The sequence below is a fragment of the Mobula birostris genome, chromosome 1 (genome assembly GCF_030028105.1).
Source record: "Mobula birostris isolate sMobBir1 chromosome 1, sMobBir1.hap1, whole genome shotgun sequence".
Taxonomy (NCBI): Eukaryota; Metazoa; Chordata; class Chondrichthyes; order Myliobatiformes; family Myliobatidae; genus Mobula; species Mobula birostris.
The window spans coordinates 8,260,690-8,274,492 of record NC_092370.1 but is presented as its reverse complement, the minus strand read 5'-3'; positions in this window follow the sequence as shown (position 1 = coordinate 8,274,492).

Genomic DNA, 13,803 nt, shown 5'->3' with positions numbered 1-13,803 from the left:
GACTCTGTAAAAACAAGGGAATTTTTTAAAAATAGCAAAATCCAAAAGTAATCACTCCTGAACAAAAGTGATTTAAAACCACATATATAACTCAAATTCCCTTACCCATGATTTTCCACATCCTTATATAGGCCAGTGTTGCAAATAAAACTAATCCAAAATCAAAACAAAATAAATACCATTAGCCTGCGCCCACTACAGGGTTGTTATAATTGCATGATGCACCCTCAGCTCCAATGAAATGATTGTTCCAAAGAGTCAGAACCCCTATTAGCAATTAGCAAACACACAATCTTGAAGTGATCAGCCAAGATTTGACCTCTGCTAGTCGCAAGCCACAAACTGCCACAAAATAAAGCAATACATAATTTACTCCCTTCGCTTTTACCACGCCCCCACTAATGTGACTCGTTACCATAATAAACCCTGCAGCACAGAATACGAAGCAGACAGAGAACAGACATGGCTCCTACACAAGTCCAAAGATCAAATCATCCACATTTTGGACCACTGAATTGAGCAAGGTTTAGTAACCAAGTCCAATGTGTTCTCACGAGCACATTTTGACTTCTGTTCCTAACGTGGAAGTATTTGGGAGTTTGATATATATTGGCACAATTTCATCTGATTATAAATACTTATTGGTTGCATTTTGACTTGGTTATTGCTGAAATTGAAATCATCTGCGCCTCCAATTATTTTTATACCAGAAAACACAAAGGCCCATCACCTTAACCAAAGGAAGGAAAAAACCAAGAGAAAATCGGCAGATGTTGGAAATCAAAGTAAAACACACAAAATGCTGGAAGAACTCAGCAGGCCAGGCAGCATCTATGGAAAAGTGTAAACATTTTGTGCTGAGATTCTTCATCAGGACTGGCAAAAGAGATGAGAAGTGCGAGTTAGAAGATTGGGAGAGAGGAGCAAGAAGCACAAGGTGATAGGTGAAACTGGGCGGAGGAGGGGTGAAATCAAGAGCTGGAGGTCGATTGGTGGAAGAGATAAAGGAGGAATCTGATAGGAAGGGATAGAAGGCCGTGGAAGAAAGGGAAGAGGGAGGAGCATCAGCGAGAGGCGATGGGCAGGTAAGGAGATAAGGTGAGAGAGGGAAATGGGGAATGGGGAAGGAGAGGGCAATGACTGGAAGTTCGAGAAATCAATGTTCATGTCATCGGATTGGAGACTATCCAGATGGAAGACAAGGTGTTACTCCTCCATCCTGACTGCAGCCTCATCATGGCAGTAGGACAGGCCATGGACTCCCAGGACTGTCAGAATGGGAATGGGAATTACTTCACTTATGCATTTATCATATTTTTAAGTGGCACACCTGGCCATACACCTCCTCTCTCTCCTCTATTCAGGGCCCAAACAGTCCTTCCAGGTGAGGCAACACTTCACCTGTGAGTCTGCTGGGGTCATCTGTTGTGCTCCTGATGAGGCCTCCTCTACATTGGTCAGACCCGAGGTAAATTGGGAGGATGCTTCTTCAAGCACCTCCTCATCATTCGTCACAAGTGGAACTTCCCAGTGGCCAAACATTTTACTTCCCATTCCCATTCCTACGTCAATTTATGGCCTTCTTTTGTGCCAAGAAGAGGCCACCCTCTAGGTGGAGGAACAGCACCTCATATTCTGTCCAGGTACCCTTCAACCTGATGGCATGAATTTTGATTTCACCTTCCGGTGAACAAAATTTCCCCCTCTTTCCTCTATTCCACACTCTGACCTTCTCACCTGCCTATTACTTCCCCCGGGATGCACCACCCTTCCCTTTCTCCTATTGTCCACTCTCCTCTCTTATCAAATTCTTTCTTCTCCAGTCCTTGACCTTTCCCACCCACCTGGATTCACCAATTACCTTCCAGCTAGTTGCCTTCCCCTCGTCCCACCTTTTTGTTCTAGCTTTTCCCCCCTTCTCAGTCTTGATAAAGGGTCTCAGCCCAAAATCTCGACTGATTCTTTCCTATAGATGCTGCCTGACCTGCTGAGTTTTGTGTGTGTTATTTATAGTGCTGTTTAAGAAAACAAAATATTGGAAATTAAGAGGAGTGAACAGCACGAGCTCACTGACAAGACTATAAAACAAAGGGGTAGAATTAGCCCACTTGGCACATTGAGTCTGTTCGTGGCTGATTGAAATGAAAAGTACACGCATTGAACTGAAACGTATACACGTAGTATTAACCAGTATTTCCATTCAACGTGATCAGTGAAAGTCAGGATATTTCCATAAAAAGAGAAGAGCTGCTAGATGACAACAAGGCAAGATTACATTGCTTACCTTTTACTTGCATTGAATTGCCATCTCGTAATAATGTTTCTATAGGTTCGCCTGCCAATCTCATAAATTTACACAAGTTTAAACCCATAGTGGTGAACAGCTTTTGAGAAAGGTTTCAATCAAAGGTTCCTGGAACAATTCACTACCTGCTGAAGCAAGCCATGATTCTCTAGTTAAAACCTGCTTAAATCGTGAGTGCCTTATGATGCTTCCAGACCTCGAATATGCAAATGAATTTGATGGTTAAAATGGTGGAGGCTAAACCATTTGGCATCATTGTGTATGATCCTTCAAGTAAATGCAATATTTCCAGTCTGCAAGACCCATAAACAGAAAGCCCAGTTATGTTTAAGGTACAGTGTTAGATTAATTACTAGGCTGATATTTTTGAATAAACAATAGGACATAGAACAGTACAGCACAGGAATAGACATTTGGCCCACAATGTTATGCCGAACCAGCTAAAAAGCAAATCAAAACACCCAAACACTAATTCCTCCTACCTACACCATATCCATATCTTCCATCTTCCTTAGATCCAGGTGCCTATCCAAATGTCTCTTAAAAACTTCCTTTGCCTCTACTACCATACCGAGCAGCACATTCCAGGCATCCACCACTCTGAGTAAAAAAGCTTACCCCACACATACCCCTCGAACCTATCCCCTCACCTTGAATGCATGCCCTTTGGTATTTGACATTTCAACCCTGGGAAACGGATATTCTCTGTCCACTCTTTCTATCTTATCTCATAATCTTATAAACCTCTGTCAGATCTCCCCTTGGTCTCCACCGCTCCAGAGAAAACAACCCAGGTTTATCCAGCCTCTTGTGATAGCACGTGCCCTCTAATCTGGGCAGCTTCCTGGCAAACCTCTTCTGCACCCTCTCCAAAGGCTCAACATCCTTCCTATAGTGGAGCAACCAGAAGTGTATACTACACTCCAAGTGTGGCCTAATCCGAGTTTTATAAAGTTGCGTCATAACCTCTTGATTTTTGACCTCAATGCTCAACTCAACAGTGGTGTCTGAAAAGAGGATGCTGTCCAAGTTGCATGCCATCTTGGACAATGTCTCCCATTCACTACATAATGTACTGGGTGGGTACAGGAGTACATTCAGCCAGAGACTCATTCCACCGAGATGCAACACTGAGTGTCATAGGAAGTCATTCCTGCCTGTGGCCATCAAACTTTACAACTCCTCCCTTGGAGGGTCAGACACCCTGAGCCAATAGGCTGGTCCTGGACTTATTTCCTGAAATAATTTACATATTACTATTAGCTCCCTTGCATCCAGTTGCATATTTTTCCAGTTTGTGGCTTTTTGGTTATATAGTAGATAATGCAGTAGCATGCTCCAATTTTATGTTATCCAAATAAACCTCTCCATTTTGGTTATCAAATGTGAGCACAGATGACATCGATTTAGACAATAGACAATAGGTGTAGGAGTAGGGCCTTTCTATTCAAGCACATATCAACCTCCGTTTTAAATATAGCCAACTGTGCCAATGAATTGCTCAGAATCATCACGCTCTTCTGCACCCTCTCCAATGTATCACTGTTACAGTGGGTCAACGGCAATGACAGATTCATCCAAGAGGAGCTGGCCAAAGTTGATGGGAATGGGACACTAGCCAGAATGACAGCAGAGCAGCAATGACTGAAGTTTTTGGGGCAATTTAGAAGGTGGAGGGCAGATGCGTCCCAAAGATGAAGTAGTCTAAACGGAGGATGAGGCAAGCGTGGCTGACAAGGGAAGTCAGAGACAGCATAGGATCAAAAAGGAGGGCATAGAGTAGTAGCAGAAACGAGAGGGAAGCTTTACAAACCAACAAAAGCCAGTGAAAAACAATGAGGAGAGAAAAGATGAAATCTGAAGGTAAGTCAGACAATAATATTAAAGAGGGAGCCGAAAGCTTTTCTTCCAGAGGTAGAAAGAGTAAAATCAAGGCAGAGTGAACATTAGAGTGCTGGAAATGACACTGGAGAGGTAGTAATGGGAAAAAAGGAATGGTGAACAAACTGAATAAGAATTTTGCCAGCGAGGGGGAGAAGTGAGTGTAATCACTGTTGCCAATGAAAAGCTGAAATGTCGTAGGTAGATAAGTCATCTAGACCAGTTGGTCTACACCCCAGTCAAGTCAAGTCAAATTTATTTATAAAGCAGATTTAGAAACAACCCATGTTGACCAAAGTGCTGTACAAACCATAACAGGTAGCTAAAATCACAAATCAAGAAACACAGATAGAAACAACAAGGCACAAAGCTTATAGGCAGAAAATAAACTACACATGAGCCTTGGCACAAGCCAAAAATAAGCCACATCAGGACGATTCAAATGCTCGTGGATAAAGGTAACTTTTGAGCCTGCACTTAAAAGAGTCAATGGAGGGGCAGATCTGATAGGGAGGGAAATGCTGTTCCACAGTCTAGGGGCTACAACTGCAAAGGGACGGTCACCCCTGAGCTTAAGTTTAGATCGCGGGACATCCAGGAGCCCCAAGTCAGCCGACCTGAGGGAGCTGGAAGTAGAATAAGGGGTTTTACCGCTGGCTTTTACTACTGCATTAACTTGCTTGTCGAACTTAAAGGCAATATCGCTGCCTGGCCTGCTGCGTTCACCAGCAACTTTGATGTGTGTTGATCAAATTTCACAGTAAGGTTTTTGACATGGGGTTTGAAAAGGGTGGACAGGTTACCAAGGCTGTTGGCAATCACTTTGATGGAGTCAGGGGGGCCAAATAGGACAACTTCAGACTTGCCTTCATTCAGCTGTACGAAGTTTTGTGTCATCCAACACATTATGTCCTCAAGGCAATTCATGAGGCTGACTAGATCTGACTAGACCTTTGTTTCAAGGGGAGATAAAGCTGTGTGTCATCAGCATAACACTGGAAGCAAATGTCGTAATTTTGGATGATTTAGCCGAGGGGAAGCATGTATATGGAGAAAAGAATGGGACCTGGGTTAGAAACTTGTGAGAACCCGCAGGAGAAACTAGCTGGAAAAGAAGAAGATTTCCCTATGTTGACGGGTAAGCTTCTATTTATGAGGCAGGATGTGAACCAGTTCAAGGCAGTGCCATCAACACCAACCCCGCACTGGAGACTGTCTATTAACATGGCATGATCCGCCGTATCAAATGCTGCGCAGAAGTCAAGAAGAATTAGGATGGCAGAGTCACCTGAGACAGTAGAGAGGAGAAGATCATTGTACACTTTCAGCAGGGCAGACTCTGTGCTATGATAAGCCTTAAAACCTGACTGAAATCTTCCCAAGATGTTGTTTTGGTGTAGGTAGGGCAGCAATTGATTAATTGACTAATTCCAGTCAGAGCGACCCTGACTGGAACCACCGCCTCCCGGACATGGGCACCAGGCCCCGGCGGACCATGGACTCCCTCGCCTCCGACTCCGACCTCAGTTCTGGGGCCCTGCAGGTTACAGGCTCCGCCAGCCCCAGCTCCAGATCCAGCTCGGACCATGGTCCTGACCCTCTCCAGACCGGGACCCCTCGTACTGCCGCTGGGTCCTACCACCCAGCCTATTCTACAACCACCCCCTTTCCTCCCCGAGACTCCCAACCTTCCCTCTACCCCTCATCGCCCCTCCATTCCTCTGATCCCTCATCCTCCCCTAACCCCCCTCTCCCTCCTGAGAACTCCCACTCTTCACCCTCCTCCGACCCCAGCCACAACCCTTGCCGTGTCTTCACCATCCCCTCTGACCTTCCCCTCTCTGAGGCAGAACATTCTGTCCTTAGCAAGGGCCTCACATTTGTCCCCCTCCATCCACACCTCAGTCAGTTCCGTGCCCGCCATGACGCTGAACTCTTCTTTGTTGCCTACGTCTTTGAGCCTACTTCTTTGGCAGAAATCCTGTGCCCCTACTGATGACCCCTTCTCCTGTCTTCGACCCTCCTCCTCCTCCTGGACACCCCGCCCGGGCCTTCTACCTGCACTCAATCTCTTCATCTTTAACTGTCGCCAAGACATCAACTGTCTCATCTTCACCACTACTATCTCCTGTTCCAACCTCACTCCCAGAAAACACACTGCCCTCCACTCTCTCCGCACTAATCCCAACCTCACCATCAAACCCGCTGACAAAGGTGGTGCCGTAGTAGACTGGCGGACGGACCACTTCCTCACTGAGGCCAAAAGGCAGCTCTCTGACACCTCCTCTTACTTACCCCTGGAACAGGACTCCACCAAAAAACATCAAACCATTGTCTCCCGCACCATCACCGCCCTTATCAACTCCGGAGACCTTCCATCCTCAACCGCTAAACTCAATATTCCCACACCCCGCACCGGTCGGTTTTACCTCCTCCCCAAGATACACAAGCCTGACTGTACCGGTAGACCCATAGTTTCTGCCTGCTCCTGTCCCACCGAACTTGTGTCTGCCTACCTGGACTCCATTTTGTCACCCATAGTTCAGTTCTTCCCCACCTACATCCGGGATACACCCCATGCCCTCCATGTCTTCAATAACGTCCAATTCCCCGGTCCCAACCGCTTCATTTTCACTATGGATGTCCAATCCTTATACACCTCCATCCCCATCAAGAAGGCCTCAAAGCCCTCCGCTACTTTCTGGATAATAGACCTCACCAGTTCCCCACCACCACTACCCACCTCCGGGTGGCGGAACTGGTTCTCACACTTAATAACTTCTCTTTTGGCTCTTCCCACTTTCTTCAGACTAAGGGTGTAGCTATGGGAACTTGCATGGGCCCCAGCTATGCCTGCCTCTTCGTTGGTTATGTGGAACAGTCTATGCTCCAAACCTATTCTGGTACTGCTCCCCAACTTTAACTTCGGTACATTGACAACTACATTGGTGCTGCTTCCTGCACCCATGCTGAGCTCGTCAATTTCATCGACTTTACTTCAGACTTCCACCCAGCCCTCAAATTCACTTGGTCTATCTCAGACACTTCTCTCCCCTTTCTCAATCTCTCGGTCTCCATCTCTGGAGACAGATGGACCACTGACATCTTCTGCAAGCCCACTGACTCTCATAACTATCTCGACTATACCTCTTCCCACCCTGCCACATGCCAAAATGCCATTCCATATTCCGAGCTCCTCCGTCTCCGCCACATCTGCTCCCAGAATGAGGCTTTCCGTTCCAGGACATCTCAAATGTCCTCTTTCTTTAAGGATCGTGGTTTCCCTTCTGCTGTCATCAATGATGTCCTCACCCACATCTCCTCCATTTCCCGCACTTCAGCCCTCACCCTAGCCTCCCGCCACCACAACAGAGACAGAGTTCCCCCTGTACTCACCTACCACCCCACCAGCCTCTGGACCCAGCACATTATCCTCTGCAACTTCCGCCACCTTCAACAGGACCCCACCACCAATCAAATCTTTCCCTCTCCACCCCTCCCCGCTTTCCGCAGGGATCGGTCCCTCCCCACGGATCTCCCACCCGGCACTTATCCCTGTAAGCGTAGGTGCTACACCTGTCCCTACACATCCTCTCTCGCCAGCATTCACGGCCCCAAACAGTCCTTCCAGGTGAGGCAACACTTCACTTGTGAGTCTGTTGGGGTCATCTATTGCATTCGGTGCTCCCGGTGCGGCCTCCTCTACATCGGTGAAACCCGACGCAGATTGGGGGACCGCTTCGTCGAGCACCTCCACTCCGTCCACCACAACAGACAGGATCCCCCGGTAGCCATCCACTTCAACTCTGCTTCCCATTCCAATTCAGATATGTCCATACATGGCCTCCTCTACTGCCGTAATGAGGCTAAGCTCAGGTTGGAGGAACAGCACCTCATATACCGTCTTGGTAGTCTCCGGCCCATTGGTATGAACATAGAATTCTCCAACTTCCGGTAATTCCCTCCCCCTCCCTTCCTCTATCCCTATTTCATTCTGCACCCTTCCCCAGCTGCCTATCACCTCCCTCATGGTTCCGCCTCCTTCTACTACCCATTGTGTTTTCCCCTATTCCTTCTTCACCTTTCCTGCCTATCACCTCCCTGCTTCCCCTCCCCCAACCCCACCCCTTTGTCTTTCCCCTTACTGGTTTTTCACCTGGACCCTACCAGCCTTCTCCTTCCCACCCTCCCCCATCTCCTTCATAGGGCCTCGGCCCCTTCCCTCTGCAGTCCTGACGAAGGGTTCAGGCCCGAAAAGTCGAATCATCGTTTCCACGGATGCTGTCCGACTTGCTGAGTTCCTCCAGCGTGTTGTGAGTGTTGCTTTGATCCCAGCATCTGCAGATTAGTTTGTGTTTACGAGAGGATGCTGGGACCGGCTATGTCAAAGACATCCCTCAGGAGGGCAGTGGGGACAATGTCAAGGGGGCAGGTTGTAGGTTTCATGGTGGAAACAATCTTTGTAAGGGACGATAGCGTGATGGGTTGGAAAGAGTCCAGTTTAGATGAACAGAGCAGTTCATCTAAACTGGAGTGACCAAAGGGGGAGTGACCAAAGGTTTAGTTTGTACTGGCTGTTTAACCACTGCCCCCTTCCTGACTGTCAGCATGCTCCTGTGTTCTGAGACTGGGACAGACCCTGACAGACATTACCCACCCCCACTCTGACCCATCCCCAGTGAGAGAAGGACAAACCCGGGCAGACATTTCCCACCCTGACACATCCCCTTTTAGAGCGAGACAAACCCATTCAGTCATTCCCAACCCTGACCCATATCCATGATGGTGGGACAGACCCAGGCAGACATTTCCCACCCTGACACATCCCCATTTAGAGCGAGACAAACCCGTTCAGTCATTCCCAACCCTGACCCATATCCGTGATAGTGGGACAGACCCAGGCAGACATTTCCCACACCCAAACTAACCATCGCCTGTGAGAGTGTGAAAGGCTTAGGTAGACATTACTGACACCCCACCCTAACCATTCCCAGGTAGAATGGGATTGACCCAGGGAGACCCTTTTTCCCTCCCTTCCCTCTGTCCCCATCCCAGACATGAACAGGGCAGAACTGCACTACTGCTCCGCTTGAGGTTGCCACTGTGCTCTGCTTACTGACAGGGTTGGAGATGGTGCAGCAGAACAATGAGGGGATGAAGGTGTCCATAGCATTGATTGAGACAAGGAGGTGCTGTCACTGTTGTTGATGTTGTGTAGCTGGTTGAAGTTCAGCTGAGAGAGTGGGTGTGAGTGAGGGTCCTCACCATCCAGGGAAGGAGATGTGAATCTGCAGGGTGTTGGCAGCAGGAAGGAGGCAGCGCAGGGTCCCAACAGGGGAACAAAGATTTATAAGGAAGCATTAGTAATGATCTGTTACTGAGGAGAAAGTGCTTGGAAAGCTGAAGTCTGATGGTAGATAAGTCACCTGGAACAGATCGCCTACAATCCTCGGATCTGATAGATGTAGATGAGGAGCTTGTGCAAGCATCAGTCATGATCCTTCAAGAATCATGAGATTCTGGAATAACTTTGGGGGACTGGAAAATACAAAGCTCACTCCAGTTTGATGAAAGAAGGGAGGGAAACCGCAAGAAATTATCAGTCAGTAAATCTGACATAAGTTGTTGGTAAGATGTTGTAATCCATGACTGAAGATGATATTTCACAGTAGTTGGAGACACTTGTGTATTGTCAGCTGTTTTGGGCCCTTATCTAAGAAAATAAATGATCTGTTGATACTGGAAAAGGTCCAGAGGAGGGTCACAAGAATGATCCCAGGAATGTCTCACTTTCCAGAACTTTTTACAATTCATGTTCTCAGCATGGGCCGAATGGCCTACTTCTGCTCCTTTGTCTTATGGTCTTATTATTTCCTGCACAGTTTGTCTTTTGCACTTTGGTTGTTTGTCAGTCTTTCTGGGAAGTTTTTCATAAATGATGTCGCATTTCTGTAAGTGCCTGCAAGAAAATTAATCTTAAGGAGAAGTACAGTGCATTGAAATAGTATTCAGTCTGCACGAATACAGTATTTTCGTGTTTTACTCTGTCATTTTCTAAATATTTTGAAGTAGAATTTATTGCGCTAATCTACAAAACAGTGTGCATCATATCAAATCAAAAGAAAAATTCCAAAGTTTCTCAATAATTTACTAAAAATTAAAAACAAAATTGTGACTCAGAGCAAGTATTCATCCCTTCCTTTGTAATTACCACACTCACTTTCCTCAGGTGCCATTTGTGATCTCACCAACTCACCTAATTTGTCAATGCAGAACATTGAATTCATAAGAATAAAAACCCCTCACTCTGTAAGGTCCAGCTGTATGATAGACTTAAAACAGACCAAACCAAAAGAAGATAGCAGCTGCTTTTGATAGGAGGTGTTTTGCACCTTCTGCGGAGATGTGATGGCCGGGAAAGTCAATGGCTGATAACCCAGCCTGCTATTTTGCATGGTTAGTAACTAATTCGTGTTGGTTTAAGTGCTCATAAAGGGTGCGGAGATGAGGTTCATGTTTGGATTTGGATGCATTTCAGGTGAACAAAAGGAAAATCTAAGTTTTTAATGCAGAGTCCATCAGCTACTGGAAGACTGTACTGCATTTTTCAGCCCAAATGGCATGCGTAGAAACTCAGAAAGGCCAAATGGGATTATCACAGCCATATCTAATCTGTACAGGTCTTTCAGGCCTTTTAACATTCGAAGTGTTTCTATGAGTTCCCCCCGTCATGCTCCTGAACTCCAGGGAATACAGCCCAAGAGCTGCCAGAAGTTCCTCATACGGTAACCCTTTCATTCCTGAAATCATTCTTGTGAATCTTCTCTGAACTCTCTCCAATGTCAGTATATCCTTTCTAAAATAAGGAGTCCAAAACTGCACACAGTACTCCAAGTGTGGTCTCACGAGTGCCTTTTCGAGCCTCAACATCACGTCCCTGCTTTTGTATTCTATACCTCTAGAAATGAATGCCAATATTGCATTCTCCTTCTTCACCACTGCCTCATCCTGGAGATTAACCTTTAGGGTGCCTTGCACAAGATGTCCCAAGTCCCTTTCTATCTCTGCATTTTGAATTCTCTCCCCATCTAAATAATTGTCAGCCCGTTGATTTCTTCCACCAAAGAGCGTGAGCGTATACTTTCCAATATTGTATTTCATTTTCTACTTCTGTGCCCATTCCCCTAAACTATCGACGTCTCTCTGCAGGCTCAGCACTACCTGCTCCTCCACCTATCTTTGTATCATCAGCAAATTTAGCCACAAATTCATTAATTCCACAGTCCAAATCACTGACACACATCATAAAAAACAGCGGTCCCAACATTGACCCTGATGTCCCATAGGTTTGGATCCTGCTGTCCTTGGCAAACTCCAACGCATTTCGTCGCTCTTTGCCATCTGATCAATAAGTGATACTGGCAGCACATTGACTTGAGCTCCTGTGTCACACAGGAAACATCGCCCCGAAATTGTGTCTGTAATGTACAGTAAATATCCCTACCAGCTGGAACCCACTGTGTTCACAGACCGCTGAGGTCCAGATGTGCTGGCACTGTCAAAGCTGCCAGCTCGTCGACACTTTCTAGTGTCGATACCAAAACAAACGAGGTAAAAACACAGGGCTGGCATTGTCTGTTACACAGCCACGGGTGTCCTTAAGGTGGGGGCTTGCTGACCGGGCTTATTGAGGTAGAGAAAGCTGAGTGTAGACTATCAGCCATATTAGCAAGCTCCCTTTCGTCCTTCACAGATGTACTTGATCGGGCTCAGCAAACTTGTTTCGGCATTTTCTGCATGAAGAGTTGTTTAAAATTAAACCAAGGATGGTGATTGCTCAGGAGGGATAACGTGTGATCCATTTGCTCTGATGGCTTAGCGTCACCGTGGCTCCAGAGGCAACTAGCAACAGAGGGAATACAGGATGGTTCCTGTATACAACTCATGCAAATGAGTCACTTGAGGAGTTTCAGAAATGCAAAAGACTTCTCAGCAGATGAATTAAGAGGAATAAAAGAGGACTTGAGGTTGCAGTGCAATGCAAGATGAAAGAAAGTCCCAAGGGTTTCTATAGCCATCTTAAGAGCAAAAGAATAACAAGAGACAAAGTTGGTCCACTGGCTGATCAGCTGGTCATCTATCCATGGAACTGAGGGAGAGAGAGAGGGAGATTTTTTCATGGGTATTTACTTGGGAGAAAGACACAAATAGTTGACCTGAGGCAAAAATTCGCGAAGTCATAGACTGTATCTGGCCACAAAAGTGGAGGGCTGGCTGTCTAGAGGCAAACTAGGGTGGATAAATCAGTAGAGCCTGACAAGGTGTTCCCTTGGACCTTGTGGAAGCCTGATGTTGAAACTGCTGGGGCCTTGGCAGGAAGAGTTAAACCACCTTTAGTCATGGCTGAGGAGCCAGGAGAGTGGAGGATATCTAAAGTTGTTACGTTGTTCAAGAAACATTCTAAGAAATTGCCAGCAAATGTTAGGCTAATTTATTTATGGATAAATGATTGGAAGGCATTCTAAACGCAGGATGAATAAATACAGTGGATTCTGGTTAATTGGGACAACCAATAATTAAGGAGAACTCTGAAAGAACAAAATCAAATCAAGAAAATAATCAGGATTCCTTTGTTTATTGAGGACACTGCCTCTGAATTGGGATAGAAGACTACTGCTGAACGTCGGTCTAACCAGGGTCAGTCACAGACACTTGTGTGGCCATCAGACACTACACCTCGTGATGAAGGTGACACATCTGAACATGAGCCCGTGATGATACTGGATGCTGAGAAATTTATTGTTGGATTACAATATTTTTTCACGCAAGAAGACAATGAAGGCAGTCCATTTCTGCACTTGGTGTCCGCGGTGATTTTGTTAATTTGCAGTCAATCAAAAGAACACAGCAGCGTACTCGAAATGAATTCCACTGTCAATAACGATCAGGGAATGAAACACAGTTTTATAATACTGTAGTCGCAGTGGTAGTGTTCTAATTTGTTCTGTACTTCAGTTAAATATACAGTTTGTTACTCAGTTAAATGGGAGTTTGTCTTTTTTAAACTATCTCCATGAAAATTTGTTTCATTAGGCAACCTCTTAATTGGACCGATGTGTTCCGGTCCCAATGTGCCTAAATAAACCAGAATCTGCTGTATTTGGATAGGCAGGGCCTATTTACGGAAAATCAAAGTGGCTTCGTGCATGGTAGTTCATGTCTAACCAATCTTAAAGCTTTTTGAAGATTAAACAAGAAATTTGTGTCTAGATGCTTGTGACTGGTGCCACAGGGATCAGGGCTGTGTCTGTTGTTGTTTGACATCTATACCAATAATCTGGGTGATAACTGATCAGCAAATTTGTGGATGACACCAAGATTGGGAACAGAGTGGACAGCGAGGAAGGTTATCAAAGGTTGTATCACAGGAACTGGGATGTTGGTGAGGTTGAACCTGGAGTATTGTGAGTAGTTCTGGTCATCTAGCTACGGGAAAGAAAATTGGCATGGATGTTGCCAGGACTTGAGAACCTGAGTTATAGGGGAAGGTTGAAAAGAGTCACAGAGCAATACAGCATGGAAACAGACTCTTTAGACCAACTCGTCCACGTGGACCA